General features: G+C 42.7%; 1 protein-coding gene across 2 annotated transcripts in view; it reads right to left on the bottom strand.

Annotated features, from left to right (window-relative positions):
- The window catches only part of plppr1 (phospholipid phosphatase related 1), a 166410-nt gene extending 155404 nt beyond the window's left edge, over window positions 1-11006 (bottom strand). The window contains exon 1 of one of the 2 annotated variants that reach the window (XM_008103447.3): window positions 10674-11006. The gene's annotated coding sequence lies outside the window, so the exon portion shown is untranslated. The remainder of the gene's footprint in view (window positions 1-10673) is intronic. The other variant, XM_003216593.4, reaches the window with a different exon arrangement.
- Window positions 11007-16641: the final 5635 nt, after the last annotated feature.

Here is a 16641-nt window from a genome sequence, read left to right as displayed (position 1 = left end):
AGTGAGGGAACACTCTACAGCATATTTATCCCACATTTTCACTAAAGAACTCAAGGCAGCCTACTTGATTCCTTTCTTCCATATTTTATCATCACAACAAAACCTGCGAAATAGATCGGGCTAGTCCAAGGTGACTCATTAAATGTGGTGCATTTTTAACTTTATTATTATATTTTAATGTTTATAGATACTAATGGCATTTTAATGTGAAAACATATTTAACTGTGTTACAATTTTATGGTCATTTTTAAGCTTTTATTTTTTAGCATCTGTAAGCCAGGAGAAAAGTGGGATATTAAATATATACATAATTTGCACATCGCAATGGGAACCTGAATTTGATTTTGTCAAATCCCTGATCAACAGTCTCATCACAATACCACACTGACTCTTTTATGTATACCACCCTAGGAATTGATACCGAGCTTCTATATGTCTCCTCTGTTACCCTACGAGGTATTCTTTCAACAGCATAGTGAAACCTGGTCTCCTTGTTGAAATGCAATGAGTGGGAGTCTTCTTGATAGGTATTTTAAAGTGATTATATGAAACAGTTAAGCTCTAATATATTGAATTCCCCTTCCCCAATGTCTTTGTGCTCAATGCAGATTGCCAGCATTTTTACCATCTGGCCCCTTCTCTGTCTGCCCACCAATTCTCTAAGAAGGGAAATAGGTAGGAGGAACCTTTGTCTTTCTTCCATCTCCAGAAATTCAGCAATTTTACTTAATGCATAATAAAGTGAACTGAATTTTATTTTAAGGAGAAAAAAGATATCCCATCAATCTTACAGGAGCTGGCCTCAGGGGAGACAATAAAGTATGCCATTAAGAAAGTGAGGGGAACCTCGGGGTCCAATAATCCTTCTGAAGCCTTATCCAATTCTGCTGGGGAGTCTCCTCTGATTCTCAGGTCAGCCAGGGCAAGACTGCTGGGAGTGAAGAAAGTCAGACATCCAAGGCAGTGTGCCTTTTCTGTCCAAATTAACAAGGGATGGTTAAGCCTTCAGAGAAAGCTAGGAGGGCTTCACTGTTTCTAACAGCTGATTACAAGTGAAGCAGTATCAAGGGGGCATCCAGATATTCATTAAAGACAGATTAACATCAAGAGTAATAAAAGGGGTGAGAGAATAGTGAATTTTATTCCATAGGAATCAACACAGCCTCCATTCCCCACCAGATTTATATTTTTAAGCTTCCAAAGTTCAAAAGAAAGCACCCTGCCCTCCCCATTTTTTAAAAAGTGTGAAATATATGTATTCTTTGGGTTTTCATAATCGAAAATCTTTAAAAGTCCATTTAAAAACAGAGATATTTGGGCTTGTTGTGGAGGTTGTGCAGTTGTAGGCTATGGGAGGGAGGGAGAGTTAAATAAAAACGGACCCTTAGATCCCTGCAGTTGCCCCCCATTGTAAATTCCTGCTTAATTTAAGCCATATTAAAATGCTACCAAAATATAGTGTTCCAGTTTTGGATTTTGGAAACATGACCTTTGGGGTGACAAAATATGGGGGGGGGGTTGCACATAGTTCATTGTGTTTTAATCCCTAGCCTAATAACTCTAAAGCCTGCTACATTGCTAGACACACAAAGTCCTACTTAAAATTACTAATCCAGAAAATTAGCCCATTTCAAAAGCTATCTATATCATTTAGCAAATATGTCTATTCTGTCTCTCAAAAGGAGATACAAAATCTAGAAAGAGAATAAAGCCATTTGCAGCAAAGAATTATGCCTTCTATATACATTATTTAAATTATAGATAGACCAGTATCATATTTGTTTCTTCTGCAGTGTCTTGCAGATTGTATATTCTGAACAAGTTCAGTGATAAAGACCACTGAAGACATAAACTCCAGGCCTCCTTCTGATTTCCTAGATCTTATGACATACTACTCCCATTTTTGGAGCCCAAATGGCCTGACACTTGTTGGATATTCAAACAGAATGGAAAAATAGACAAAGCAATAGTCATTCGCTCAGTCACTTGCTAGCCTGGGGCCAACAGCCACCACGGGATACTGGAGGGCAAAGACTTGTCTCCAGTCTTCTGTACTGTCAAAGTTAGTCTGTTTTTCATGATGACAACCAAACTACAACTAGAGATATCAATTTTTCTGTAGATGGCATCCAGTGTCTCCCAGTGAGTGCTTTCTTAATGTCGTGTGGCAATCGCCTGGGGATCTCCAAATCTATGTTGAGTGAGTGCAAATTCTGGCTGACTTTAGCAAGCAGGTGATGCTTTGAATATAATTCTGGAAATAGACTACATATCTGCCTTCAGAGGGCCATCTTAGCTAAGTACAGACAGACTTGCCACTTTGGCTCATCAGAAAGCTGGCTGCAAGATGATTGAGTGAAGCAATAAAACAACAATATAGAACACTTGGGATCTGCATGAGTGAAAGGACTACTTGCATAGCTAAAATATAGAACTTCAGTTGTATACTACTGCATTGATAGATTGCGGCTTCTATGCCAGCAGAGCAATAACTGTGCTCCAGATTTTTCATCTGCACAATGAGCTCTCCGGGGTGCTGAATTCTACTCCAAAATCAGTTCAATGCCTTGGCTAGCTTCTTTAAAGCATGCATTAAACACTGGGGTAGACTGGGAGACATCATGTGCCATTGAATGTTTTTTTCTTACAATAAAAGCTCAAAAGTAGGTTTCCAGGATCAATAACTGAGTCTCAGGGTTTTTATAAAAACAACAACACTAAAATCCATACCTTATTCTCCTGCCAAACACTGAATGCTATGCACTGCTTTTTGAAAGAAAGCAGTCAGTATGAATCTTGAAACATCTCCAGGTCTCTAGTGGCTTATGACTAGAACACAGACTTCTTTGTGCTACAGAATATTCACATTTGTTTTATTACTGAATGTTTTAAAAGGTACTAGTGGGCAGTTCACACCTACAATCTCTCCCACATGAGTTCACTGGAAGAGTATGGAACCTGCCAGGCAAACAGCTGAGCAATGCTCACCCAGAGACACCATTTGTAAAAACTAGCATCTCCAAAGGAGAATTTTCTGTGCAGCTGCTATAATGGCAATGTTCCACCCCCTGAAAAGTCTAAAATAAGTCAACACCACCCCCAGTATTCAAGCAGGTGGGGCCTTGTGTATAAATCTTGGTGAATCTGTCTGGAAAGATGAAACCATTTAATGTGAAATGCAATCTCAAATTCCTGGTCTGTCATTTATTTAGCATCTTTCTGAGAAAAATGAAATCATCACATCTGGACATCCATTGTAGGATAAGAATTGTCCATGTCATTGAATGTTTAAACTCTATATGTGGTTGTGAAAACTGGACATTGAAGAAAATTGATGGGAAGAAAATCCACTGAAATGTGGTGCTATGGAAGAGTTCAACAGATAACTAGAACTGCTGAAAAGACCAATAAATGCACACTAGAGCAACAAGCTGACTAAACTGAGATTGTCATACTTTGCTTGTATCAAGGGAAGACATGTTTCACTCGAAAAAAACAATAATTATTGGAAGTAAGAAAGATTCAACCAAGGAAGCAACAGCTCAGAGTTTGCAATGTTAATGCTGGGATGACTTGAAGGCCTCTCATTCACAGGATCACCATAACTTGGAGTCAATTTAATAACAATAATGCATTCATTCAAAATACAAAGGCAGAGATCACACACACAAAAACAAACATATGGTGAGCAAAAATGGCTAGAAAAGATACATCCAGAGGAGCCACTCACATTTCACAGAGAAAAGGTGAACTCCAATATTGGTGCTGCTACTACGAAGGCTGTTTAACTAATCTTTACCATTTTATGGTGTGTGGTTTTTTAAATTCCTAAAATTCCTTGATTTCATTTGTGACATGCTGCATATGAATTTCATAGCAGAAAGTCTTACTTTCATTTCTGCTCTACACTCTCTCTGAAAAACAGGCAGGAAGGAGGGAGTTCTTCCCCTTATTTCAGCAAGTGTCTGTTTGTTGCTGAGAAAATAGGTCACCTTTATTCTCCAGATCCAAACACGAATACATTGAATTGTTTTATGTCAGCATCTTCAAAACATGGAAAAACTACAGCAGATCTCTTTAAGAAATTGTGAACATTTTCAAACCTATATCTAATACTCCTAAGGGAGATTTGCAACCAAATCATAACCAGCTTGTGAGGGAGTGATTTTCAACATAGCTATGTGTGATAGTCATTTATTGAAGCTTCATCTCAGATACGGGAAGGTGAAAGTATATTTTCAGATAGTGGAGCATACTCTACATCACAAATCCCAAACACATGGGAAACAGGTGGGGAAAAATCACACATTTTCTAAATCTGAGCAAAAAGGCATGTCTCTACACACTGAACAAGAAAAGACTTCAACTAATTGAGGAAATGATCAACCACTGCAAGATGTTTGGGTGTTTCAGGACCTTTTTCAGAGAAAAATAGTTTGCACATCCAAAGAGCTTGCTTTTACAGGAAAACAAGGTATTTTAAGGAGAAAACAATGCCTTTTTTGAAAATTGTATTTTTTGCAAATGTGTGTGTGTGTGTGCGCACGCACACAGAAGTTCTTGTAATCCCATCAATTAAAGAAAATGATGTCCAAAACCTTTGTTCTTGTGTGCATGAACAGAAGAAACGAAGATTTACATCCCAACTACTGTATAGTCAAACACTCCTTCACACAATTTTGTTGTTTATTTGTGTTTATATGCCTCTTTTCCTCCAGTGCATTTAGAATGTTATAGTGCCTCACATCTTCTCCAGTTGCATCATAACAAAAATCCTGTAATTCAGGCTGAGGGGAAGTTCCTAGTCTTGGATATTAATATTCTTCCTTTCAATGGAAAACCACCATTGTGTCAAGCAATAGAATACTGCATTGCAACACATCAGTCAGTTTATGGAGCTTGATAGTTGTTTGCTAGTGTTTCCTCTGGTTTACTCCTAACTTTATTCTTACTGGGGCAATTTTACTATGTAGCAGAATAACCACAATGTTTCATTACAGCTCAGATACATTATCCATTATTTCTCCATGTTCATGGATTCTGCATCTACTTATTCAATGTTTTTTTTTAAATGTCTAAAAAGCAAGTCTTGATTTTGCAATTTTATATATGGGACACCATTTTACCATGCCACTGTATATCATAGGACTTGGCATCCACAGATTTTTGGTATTTTAGTGTGGGTGTCTTGGAACCAAACCAGTGAATACCAATGGCCTAGTGTACTCCTGTTCTACCCTCATTTGCCTTTCCTCTACTAAATGAACTAATTTAGTTTGAAATGACAGGAGTATTTATCTAAGATCTATGAAATATTTATGTTACTTCTCCAATTTTGTTTGTGTTACCCTGGAGTGTCTGAAGACTGACGTGCATAGTAAATTTTGTAGTACTGGATACCTAAATTATTTCACTTCAAAAGGCAAGGCATGAACAATGAACAATCAATTTAAACAAAGCTGTGTACTCAAACAGGTATATCAGCTACATGAAATGCCAAGATTGCTTTTCCATTGAGCATACTTCTAATGACAATGTGGGAACAGGCCCTCATTCAACCAGAACAAAAAGAAAGCCATCTTCAACCTCAGCAACATGGAATGGACGAAGGATTGGGGGAAATCCAACCCCAAATAGGGAAACAAGTTGTCCAGGAACACCTGGCCACTCTAAACGAATTCAAGTCCCCAGGGCCAGATCAGCTACATCCAAGAGTATTGAAGGAACTAGCGGAAGTTATTTCAGAACCACTGGCAATCATCTTCGAGAGTTCTTGGAGAACAGGAGAAGTCCCAGCAGATTGGAGGAGGGCGAATGTGGTCCCTATCTTCAAGAAGGGAAAAAAGAACGACCCAAACAATTACCGTCCGGTCAGCCTCACATCGATACCAGGCAAGATTCTGGAAAAGATCATTAAGGAAGTGGTCTGCAAACACTTAGAAACAAATGCGGTCATTGCTAATAGTCAACACGGATTTACCAAAAACAAGTCATGCCAGACTAATCTGATCTCTTTTTTCGATAGAGTTACGAGTTGGGTCGATACAGGGAATGCCGTGGATGTAGCATATCTAGATTTCAGTAAGGCCTTCGACAAAGTCCCCCACGACCTTCTGGCAAACAAACTAGTAAAATGTGGGCTAGACAAAACTACGGTTAGGTGGATCTGTAATTGGCTAAGCGAACGAACCCAAAGGGTGCTCACCAATGCGTCGTCTTCATCATGGAAAGAAGTGACAAGTGGAGTGCCGCAGGGCTCCGTCCTGGGCCCGGTTCTGTTCAACATCTTTATTAACGACTTAGACGAAGGGTTAGAAGGCACGATCATCAAGTTTGCAGATGACACCAAACTCGGAGGGATAGCTAACACTCCAGAAGACAGGAGCAGAATTCAAAACGATCTTGACAGACTAGAGAGATGGGCCGAAACTAACAAAATGAAGTTCAACAGGGACAAATGCAAGATACTTCACTTCGGCAGAAAAAATGGAAATCAAAGATACAGAATGGGGGACGCCTGGCTTGACAGCAGTGTGTGCGAAAAAGATCTTGGAGTCCTCGTGGACAACAAGTTAAACATGAGCCTACAATGTGATGCGGCAGCTAAAAAAGCCAATGGGATTTTGGCCTGCATCAATAGGGGAATAACGTCTAGATCCAGGGAAGTCATGCTCCCCCTCTATTCTGCCTTGGTCAGACCACACCTGGAATACTGTGTCCAGTTTTGGGCACCGCAGATGAAGGGAGATGCTGACAAGCTGGAAAGCGTCCAGAGGAGGGCAACTAAAATGATTAAGGGTCTGGAGAACAAGCCCTATGAGGAGAGGCTTAAAGAGCTGGGCATGTTTAGCCTGCAGAAGAGAAGGCTGAGAGGAGACATGATAGCCATGTACAAATATGTGAGGGGAAGTCATAGGGAGGAGGGAGCAAGCTTATTTTCTGCTGCCCTGCAGACTAGGACACGGAACAATGGCTTCAAACTACAGGAAAGGAGATTCCACCTGAACATCAGGAAGAACTTCCTCACTGTGAGGGCTGTTCGGCAGTGGAACTCTCTCCCCCGGGCCGTGGTGGAGGCTCCTTCTTTGGAGGCTTTTAAGCAGAGGCTGGATGGCCATCTGTCGGGGGTGCTTTGAATGCAATTTCCTGCTTCTTAGCGGGGGGTTGGACTAGATGGCCCTTGAGGTCTCTTCCAACTCTACTATTCTATGATTCTATGATTCTATGAGAACTGAAACAAAAATAGGGGACTTCCCAAGAGAGCAAATCAATGGTGGTTTGTTTCTGGGGATTGTATCAAATCCAAAGTTTAGCCTACACAATTGGTTCCAGTGGCCATGAAGAAATAAGAGCATCCTTTTTTTGACAATGTGCATCCATGCTCTTTTTCATCTGAACAACCTCAAGGTCAGAGGCCAAACCTTCCAAGCTAGTGTTTACTGTAAGATCACTCACCATAGAAATTATGCCCTGGTGCTTGAGAAGCCAAGGTCATGTGGCCAGCATGACTGCATGGAGCACAGTTACCTTCCCGCTGGAGCGGTACCTATTTATCTACTCACATTATGGAAATGTCCACTTAAAATATATAAAGAAACCCCATACAGCAAATATAGCACTTCCCTAAACTGTCATTACCCTGATCTGTTGGACTATAACTTTTCAAGAGAGTAAATCAATGACAAAGGTTTAATTAAATTCAAGGGATTTGTGTAGTTTCAATCAAATCTACAACTCCCATAGCCTGGAACAAATATGACCAATGATCCTAGGTACCACATACTACAAGTTGCTTCTGGTGTGAAAGAATTGGCTGTTTACAGAAACATTGCCCAGGGGGCACTCAGATGTGTTACCATCCTGCTGGGAGGCTTCTTTCATGTCCCTACAAGCTAGAGCTGACAGACGGGAGCTTACTCGTCTTGCGGATTTGAACCAGAAATCTTCAGGTCAGCAATGCAACCTTCAGGTTAGCAGCTGAGAAGGCACAAGAGTTTAACTCATTATGCCACCATGGCTCCTATGATCCTAGATGACTGGGAGTGATGGGAATTATAGTCTAACGAATGTGAAGGGCACCAGAGGCCAACCAAAGTGTAGCACTGTGATTCCACTTGACCTGTCATGGTCACACTATATGGAAATCTGGGGGATAGGGAGGGATATTTGCAATTACAGTAGAGTCTCACTTAACCAAGCTAAATGGGCCAGCAGAAGCCTGGATAAGCGAATATGTTGGATAATAAGGAGGGATTAAAGAAAATACTATAAAACATCAAATTAGGTTATGATTTTACAAATTAAGCACCAAAACATCATGTTATACAACAAATTTGGCAGAAAAAGTAGTTCAATACCCAGTAATGTTATGTAGTAATTGATGTATTTACAAATTTAGCACCAAAATATCACGATATATTGGAAACATTGACTACAAAAATGGCTTGGATTATCCAGAGGCTTGGATAAGCGAGGCTTGGATAAGTGAGACTCTACTGTATGTGCAATTAAGGATGGCAATTGACAGTTATCAGCTAGGAAACAGTATGCTTCCTCAATTTACAAATCCCACAGGATGCTTGTCAAGATCCAAGCAAAATGCTACAACTTCATAGCATGAAAGAGCCCAGATTGAGAATGGCTGCACAACAACCATTGAATAGCATCAATCCAAAACAGAGTCTTATTCAGGATGAGATTACAAACTCGCTTCTCAACAATGAACTCCTTTTTCAATGCCCTGAACTTCACCTTGGCCGACACATGCCTTGCAAAAACCATCTGAAAGAGGACAAAACCTCACCCCTTCTCCTATTCATCAAAAGGAAAATCCACTCTTCATCTGCATGCTGTGACACAGAGAATCTCTGGCAAAGCTCTCCTTGCAGTTCTGGGCATCGAGAAGCTGCCTAGTGCCAAGGAAAGCAACACACCCACTCACAAGGGCAGGAGCGCCAAACAGGGCTTGAGCAGCATGTGCTGGCTGAGGAACCCAGCTCCGGGAATAGAGACGCTGCAAAACTTTTCTTTTTTAAAAAATGTACCTCTCAGATTCAAACACTTCTATTGTCACAGTCTTAAATCTATCTTTCCCCCCATACCTGGTGCCCTCATCTCCCTCTGAAATGACTGCAAAGGGAGAGTCCAAGTGTGCACACAAAGAAGCCGCAAGCGAGAGCCACTAGCTTCTAGGTACAAATGCTCTCCTCTGCCCAGGATGGAGACAAGAGCAGAGCAGAGGGGAACAAGATGCGGTGGCAGCACGAGCCTCACATACAAAGGAAGATGCACCCTGCCGCCTCAAGATGGGTCAGGACAGTAACACATTGGCACATGCTCACCTTCAAATCCAGAAAAAAAAAGACTCACAACTGCAACTGCAAGCGCATGGCTGACATACCTGTGATAAATTCCCACAGGCTGCTCTCTGGTCAGCAGAACGCTCCCAAATATGATGACAGTCACAAATATAATAAGGTAACATTTGGAAATAATACTAAAAATATGGTAACATTCAGAAATAGGATAACACAATAATAATAATAATAAGAAGAAGAAGAAGAAGAAGAAGAAGACACCCACCCTCCCTCCTGTGCCTCAAGGAACCTAACAAGTGCCCTTTGGGCCACCCACCTGCGTCCCTTGCCAGGGGAGGAAGGAGAAATAAATGGGTTGCTGTCGGTTTACTGGGCTGTATTGCCATGTTCCAGAAGTATTATTTCCTGACATTTTGTCTGCATCTATGGCAGGAATCCTCAGAGGTTGCGAGGTCTGTTGGAAACTAAGCAAGTGGGGTTCATATATCTGTGGAATGTTCAGGGTGAAAGAAAGAACTCATCTGCCTGAGGCAAGTATGAATGTTGCAATTCGCCACTGAATAGCCTTTGAGCTTCAGGGTCTGGCTGCTTACTGCCTGAGGGATTCCTTTTTTGGGAGGTGTTAGCTGGCTCCGATTGATTCCTGTCTGGAATTCCCCTGTCTTCTGCATGTTGTTCTTTATTTACTGTCCTGCTTTAGATTTTTTTTTAAAATACTGGTAGCCAGGTTTTGTTCATTTTCATGGTTTTTTCCTTTCTGTTGAAATTGCCCACGTTTGTGGATTTCAATGATTTCTCTGTGTAGTCTGACATGGTGGTTGTCAGAGTGGTAGAGCATTTCTGTGTTCTCAAATAATATGCTGTGCTCCCTGTCCAGGTTGGAACCAATACCTCCCAACAAAGGATTCCCCCAACCAGACCTTGAAGCTGAAAGACTATTCAATGGTAATCAAGGTTGCCAACTGCAACATTCACACCTGCCTCAAACAGAGAAGAGCTCTTTCTCCCACTCTGGACCTTCCACAGATATATAAACCTCCCTTGCCTAGTTTCCAACAGACCTCACAACCTCTGCTTGTCATAGATGTGGGCGAAACATCAGGAGAGAATGCTTCTGAAACATGGCCATACAGCCCGGAAAACTCACAGCAACCCAGAGGTTATCGATAACACAAGGAGAAATAAAGTTTCCCAGAGGGACTAATAATAATAATAATAAAACTCAGCCCCACAATCCAAGCCAAGGAGGCAGCATTTCTCCCCTTCTCAGCGCCTCTTTTCCGTAACACCCTTCCTCTCCCAACCCATTCCCTCCCAAGGCCAATCTTCCAAAGTATAAGACCTCCTTTTCCTCACCTGCTTCGCCAGCTGCCCTCACGCTGCCGCCTATCCCTCCCTGCGTCCAGGCTAAGAGTAGCAATATCCACTCGCTCCGGGAGACATCCAATGCATGGTGCTGTGTGAGGCGCCTGAAGGGGAGAACAGCCAAGGGAGGCGAATTGGGGAAGGTGCGGGGGAGAGGGACAGATAGAGCCTCGAAGCTTCGCCTCGCTTTGGGAAGTCCGGTCCCCCGCTTCTCTCAGAGAACCCTTTGCTTTCGCCCGCTTTGGGAAAAAAAGAGGAATGACCGGCTGGCGGGAAGGGAGGGAGGGAGGGGGATGCTGAGGATGATGCGGAACGCAGAGAGGAGGGGGAGAGGAGAGGGAAGAGTGCGCAGGCGCACTGGGCGGGGGTCCCTCGACGTTCGCGCTGGAGGACGAGGCGGGGCCGGCCTATGAGGGGAGGGGGCGTGGCCAACTATTTCGAGGGGCTTTTTCGGAAGCCACGCCTCCCCCTCCCTCACTCCCTCCCTCGCTTGGATGCATCTCTGCACACCTGTCGCGAGCCTTTCCCGCCCTTTTCTCTATTCAACCTTTCTAATTGGGGCCCCTTCCACACAGCTGAATAAAATCCCACATTGTCTGTTTTGAAATGGAATCTATGGCAGTTAACACAGTTCAAAGCACATACTGTAGGATTTTCTTCCTTGATATTCTAGGGGCCCTTCCACACAGCCCTAAGGTAAAGGTTTCCCCTGACGTTAAGTCCAACCATGTCTGACTCTGGGGGTTGGTGCTCATCTCCATTTCTAAGCCAAAGAGCCGGCATTGTCCGCAGACACCTCCAAGGTCATGTGGCCAGCATGACTGCATGGAGCACCGTTACCTTCCCACCAGAGCAGTACCTATTGATCTACTCACATTGGCATGTTTTTGAACTGCTAGGTTGGCAGAAGCTGGAGCTAACAGCGGGCGCTCACTCCACTCCCAGGATTTGAACATGGGACCTTTCAGTCTGCAAGTTCAGCAGCTCAGTGCTTTTAACACACTTCGCCACCGGGGCTCATTTCCACACAGCCCTATATCCCAGAAAATCAAGGCAGAAAACCCCACAATATCTGCTTTGAACTTGGTTATCTGAGTCCACACACAGATAATGTGGGATTTTCTGCCATGATATTCTGGGATATAGGGCTGTGTGGAAGGGCTCTAGGTAATATGGCTGTATGGAAGGCCCCTTGGAGTCTTCAAGCCATTTCCCATTCATGGCCAGCTCTAAAGGGTTTCCTTGGCAATTGAATTGGACATCGTCTTCCTCTGAGGCTGAGAATGTGGGACCCAGGCAAGATCTTCTGCACAGCCATATAACCCAGAATATCAAGGCAGAAATTCCCACATTTCCTGCTTTGAACTGGAATATCTGGCAGTGTCAACTCAGATAGCCCAGTTCAAAGCAGATATCGTGGGATTTTTCTGCCTTGATATTCTGGGTTATACGTCAGTGTGGGAGGACCCTGGGTTCTCTGAGTCCACACTGCTATATATTCCGGTTCAAAGCAGAAAATGTGGGATTTTATTCAACTATGTGGAAGGGGCCCTTGAAGGAACTGGGGATAGCAACGGCCGACAGGTAGCTCTGGCGTGGGCTGGTCCATGAGATCACGAAGAGTCAGACATGACTGAATGAATAAACAACTCCCACAGTCCAGGGCCCCTTCCACACAGCTGAATAAAATCCCACATTTTCTGCTTTGAATTGGAATATATGGCATTATGGACTCAGGGCCCTTCCACACAGCCATAGAACCCAGAATGTCAAGGCAGAAAATCCCACAATATCTACTTTGAATTGGGTTATCTGAGTCCACACTGCCATATATTCTAGCTCAAAGCAGAAAATGTGGGCTTTTATTCACCTGTGTGGAAGGGGCCTGGGTTATCTGAGTCCACACTGCCATATAACACAGTTCAAAGCAGATAATGTGGGATTTTATACAGCTGTGTGGAAGGGGCCCCAGTTCAAAACAGATAATGTGGGATTTTCTGTCTTGATATTCTGGGTTATATGGACGCCCCCAACACACATGACATTACACCACGGCATATTAACATTTATATCCATGTACACAGCTCAACATCTCCCCTCTCCCAAAATTTCCCCTTGGTATTTTGGTGTTTAGGCCTGTTCCTAGGGTTATTTGGAATTCTGATTCTGAAATTGCATTGGATAGACTGCATCAGCTCTCATTTTTAAGGGTCTTTCCACACTGCCATATAACCCAAAATATCAGAATAGAAAATCCCACAATATCTGCTTTGAATTGGGTTATCTGAGTCCACACTGTTCAAAGTGTATTCCAGTTCAAAGCAGATGATGTGGGATTTTATTCATCTGTGTGGAAGGGGCCAGGGTCTATCTCTCTCAGGGCCCTTCCAGACAGGCTCTATATCCCAGGGTTTGATCCTGGGTTTTCTGTTTATTCCAGATTATACAGTTTAAAGCAGAAAACCTGGGATCAGATCCTTGGATAGAGGGCTTGTTTGGATGGGCCCTCAGCTGGTCTACAGAACCATAGAGTGCATCTACACTTTAGAATTACACTATGTAACATGATATTTGTTCCTGCATTATAAATGGCATTTCCTAATTGGTTCTATCCTAAAAACATATAACAAGTTTATTAAACTGCAAAAACTTCCAATTCAACATAGTTTGTGGCAGCCACAAAAATGAAGTTTCTGGAGTATAACAACTACTTCCAAAGTAAGTACTGCACATTTCAACAGGAAATAATATTTTCAAACCAGGAACAAAAAAAATATCAAATTTTGTTACATAGTATTATTGCAGCTTGGCACCGCTTTATCTGCCATGGCTCAATGCTATGGAATCACAGGAGTTGTAGTTTTTAATGTATTTAGCCTTTTCTTCTAAAGAGTGTTGAGGTCTCTTGAGTTATACAAGGAACTATCTAACGTGCTGAAATCAGGAGAGGGATAGTGTTCAGCACACTGAACTGTTTCTTTAAAGTGTATTTCCTGGGTGCATCCACACTATAGAATTGATTCAGTTTGGCACCATTTCAATTGCCATTAATCAGTGCTGTGGAATTTAAGAGTTGCAGTTTTACAAGGTCTTTAGCCTCCTTTGCCAAAGAGTGCTGGTCCCTTACCCAGGATTCCATACCATAGAGGCATGGCAGTGAAAGTGATGTCAAACTGGATTAATTCTACAGTATAGATGCCTCCAATGCTCATGTGTCAGGGCTGAAGAAAAATTCTAAAACCAATAGGTTCTTGTCCATGGAATCAGAAAGGGGCGCTAGCTAGTTCTTTGTCTAAAACACCACTATATCTTGGACCAGCCATTATATTAAGACATGCACATGAACCTAACTCTATGTCTTACCTGCTATGGTAATATCAGTGGAAATGGCACTATGGAGCACAATCAATTGGTCTTTCTTCACAGAAAAAATACGTAAACAGGCAGTTGGTGACATATTTGGGTTAAATTGTTTTAACATGGGCAAATTACAACTTGCTGGTTTATTTGCTTTAAAAAAATCCCATTGGGAGCAATGAAACATACTTATATGCAACCATGACTGTATATGCCATTCTGGGTATCAAATCCAAACAAGTGATGTGTGCAGCAAGCATGAACCTTATTTCCTTCATTTAGAAGAACCCACCTTTGGTTTGTGGAATCAATGACTTCAAACTACAGGAATGGAGATTCCGCCTGAACATTCGGAAGAACTTCCTAACTGTGAGAGTTGTTCAGCAGTGAAACTCTCTGCCCCAGAGTGTGTTGGAGGCTCCTTCTTTGGAGGCTTTTAAGTAGAGGCTGGATGGCCATCTGTCAGGGTTGTTTTGAATGAAATTTTCCTGCTTCTTGGCAGGGGTTGAACTGGATGGCCCACGAGATCTCTTCCAACTCTATGATTCTATGATCCAAGCATAGCTATATGGTGAATAAGATAAGCAACTTTGAGAGATTGTTTGATAGTCAAAACAATAGATTCTATCTATTGTTGTTCCCTATCTTGATTCATGAGGTAAGTGGGGTAAGATGATATTATTACGGTATTATTATTATTATTATTATTATTATTATTATTATTATTATTATTATTGTACTTCTCAGCTTCATGATCACAGAATGTGCACGACTGAAATAAGATATGTTGTTGAGGGCTTTCATGCCCAGAATCACTGAATTGCTGTGAGTTTCCTGGGCTGTATGGCCATGTTCTAGAAGAATTCTCTCCTGATGTTTCACCCACATCAAATGCAGGCATCCTCAGAGGTTGTGAGGTCTGTTGGAAACTAGGCAAGTGGGGTTTATATACCAACCAAGACATAGCATATTATTTGAGAACACAGAAATACAAGACCACTCTAAGAACCACCATGTCAGACTACACAGAGAAGCCACTGAAATCCACAAGCATGTGGACAATTTCAAAAGAGAGGAGGAAACCATGAAAATGAACAAAATCTGGCTACCAGTATTAAAAAAACCTCTAAAACCAGGACAGTAAATAAAGAACAGCACTCAAAAGACAGGGGTATTCCAGACAAGAAACAATCAGTGCCAGCTAATACCTGTCAACAAAGGATTCACCCAGGCAGGAAGCTGTCACGACCCAGGCTGCAGAGCACCAATAACCATACACAGAGGCCAGAATCTATCTAATATCTTTATTGAAGGAATATATAAAGTTAATAAAAACAAGTGTAGAAAATAGTTCAGAATTAGACCTTTCAGGAAAGGTCAGAATTAGTCCAAAAAAGCAATGTCCAATAAGAAATATTAAGGTCCAAAGTTGTAATCCAATAACCGAAACACTCACTTTGCCAAGCAAAGTGAGGGGAGATGACAAGGTCCTTTAGTCCATGAAACTTGAGCGAGGCTAGGAAATAACTTGATACTTAAAACAAGGCTTGAACGTGGAACAAGGTAACTAAGAACAAGAACAAGGTCCGTGGAATAACTTGATAAATCCGTGGAACAAGGCAAGGATTGATCCTGGGAAACAAGGCAAAGTCCGTAGATAAACAAAGGCTGGGAAGCAGGGCGAAGGCTGGATAGCAAGGCAAGGCTTGAGCAGGAGCGAGGCTTGAACCGGAGCGCGCTGTCCAGACACAACTCGCTCCGTAGGCTGACGAATTGACTCCGCGAAGTTACTTCGCGGGTAAAACACCTAAATAGAGACTAGCTTTCCCGCCGAAGCAGTTCTCTGGGAATCAGAACCGAAAGCTAACTCTGAGACCAGATGTGAGACTCCCCAAAGATTCTCACGAGAAGCAGTCTTAATTGGCCACATTCTTAGCTGCAATCCTCGCACTCCTGCGCGAAGCTGAATCCAAACTTCTCTGTTGTTTACAAAACTCCCGGCGCAAGAATACGGGAGAAGTAGGCTCTGGGCTTGTTTGACATACTTCTGGGAGACAACTTTCTTGCAGGTGCAAGGTTCCCAGATCTGCCTGGGAAAGATCTGGCTGGGAGGAATCCAGTTCAGACTGGGAAGGTAAAAAACCCAAGTTTTCATCTTCATCAGGAATTACAATGTCCTGAGCAGGACTACAAGGCCCATGGGTCATCACACTATCCCCCTCCTCAAGGCCCCTCCCAAACTGGGGCCCTCTCCCCGAGGCGCGAGGTCGTGGTTTGGTGGGATAGGTCTGATGAAAGCGACGGGTTAGATCAGGAGCATGGACTGTGGAGGCGTCTTCCCAAGAGCGTTCCTCAGGGCCAAAACCCACCCAGTCAATGAGATATTGTAGGCGGCGGCGGTGAAAGCGAGAATCCAAAATGTCCTCAACCTCGAACTCCTCCTCCCCATTCATCAAAACAGGAGGGGGGGCCGGTTGGTCTGTATCAGGTCGCACACCATTCGCCGGAAGGAGCAGGGAACGGTGAAACACGGGGTGAATGCGCATTGAACGCGGAAGTTGGAGTTTGAAAGTCACGGGGTTTAATTGCGCCACCACTGGAT

The sequence above is a fragment of the Anolis carolinensis genome, chromosome 2 (genome assembly GCF_035594765.1).
Source record: "Anolis carolinensis isolate JA03-04 chromosome 2, rAnoCar3.1.pri, whole genome shotgun sequence".
In the NCBI taxonomy this organism is placed as follows: Eukaryota; Metazoa; Chordata; class Lepidosauria; order Squamata; family Dactyloidae; genus Anolis; species Anolis carolinensis.
The sequence above is the reverse complement of the archived record's forward strand: the minus strand, read 5'-3'. Positions and strand labels throughout refer to the sequence as shown.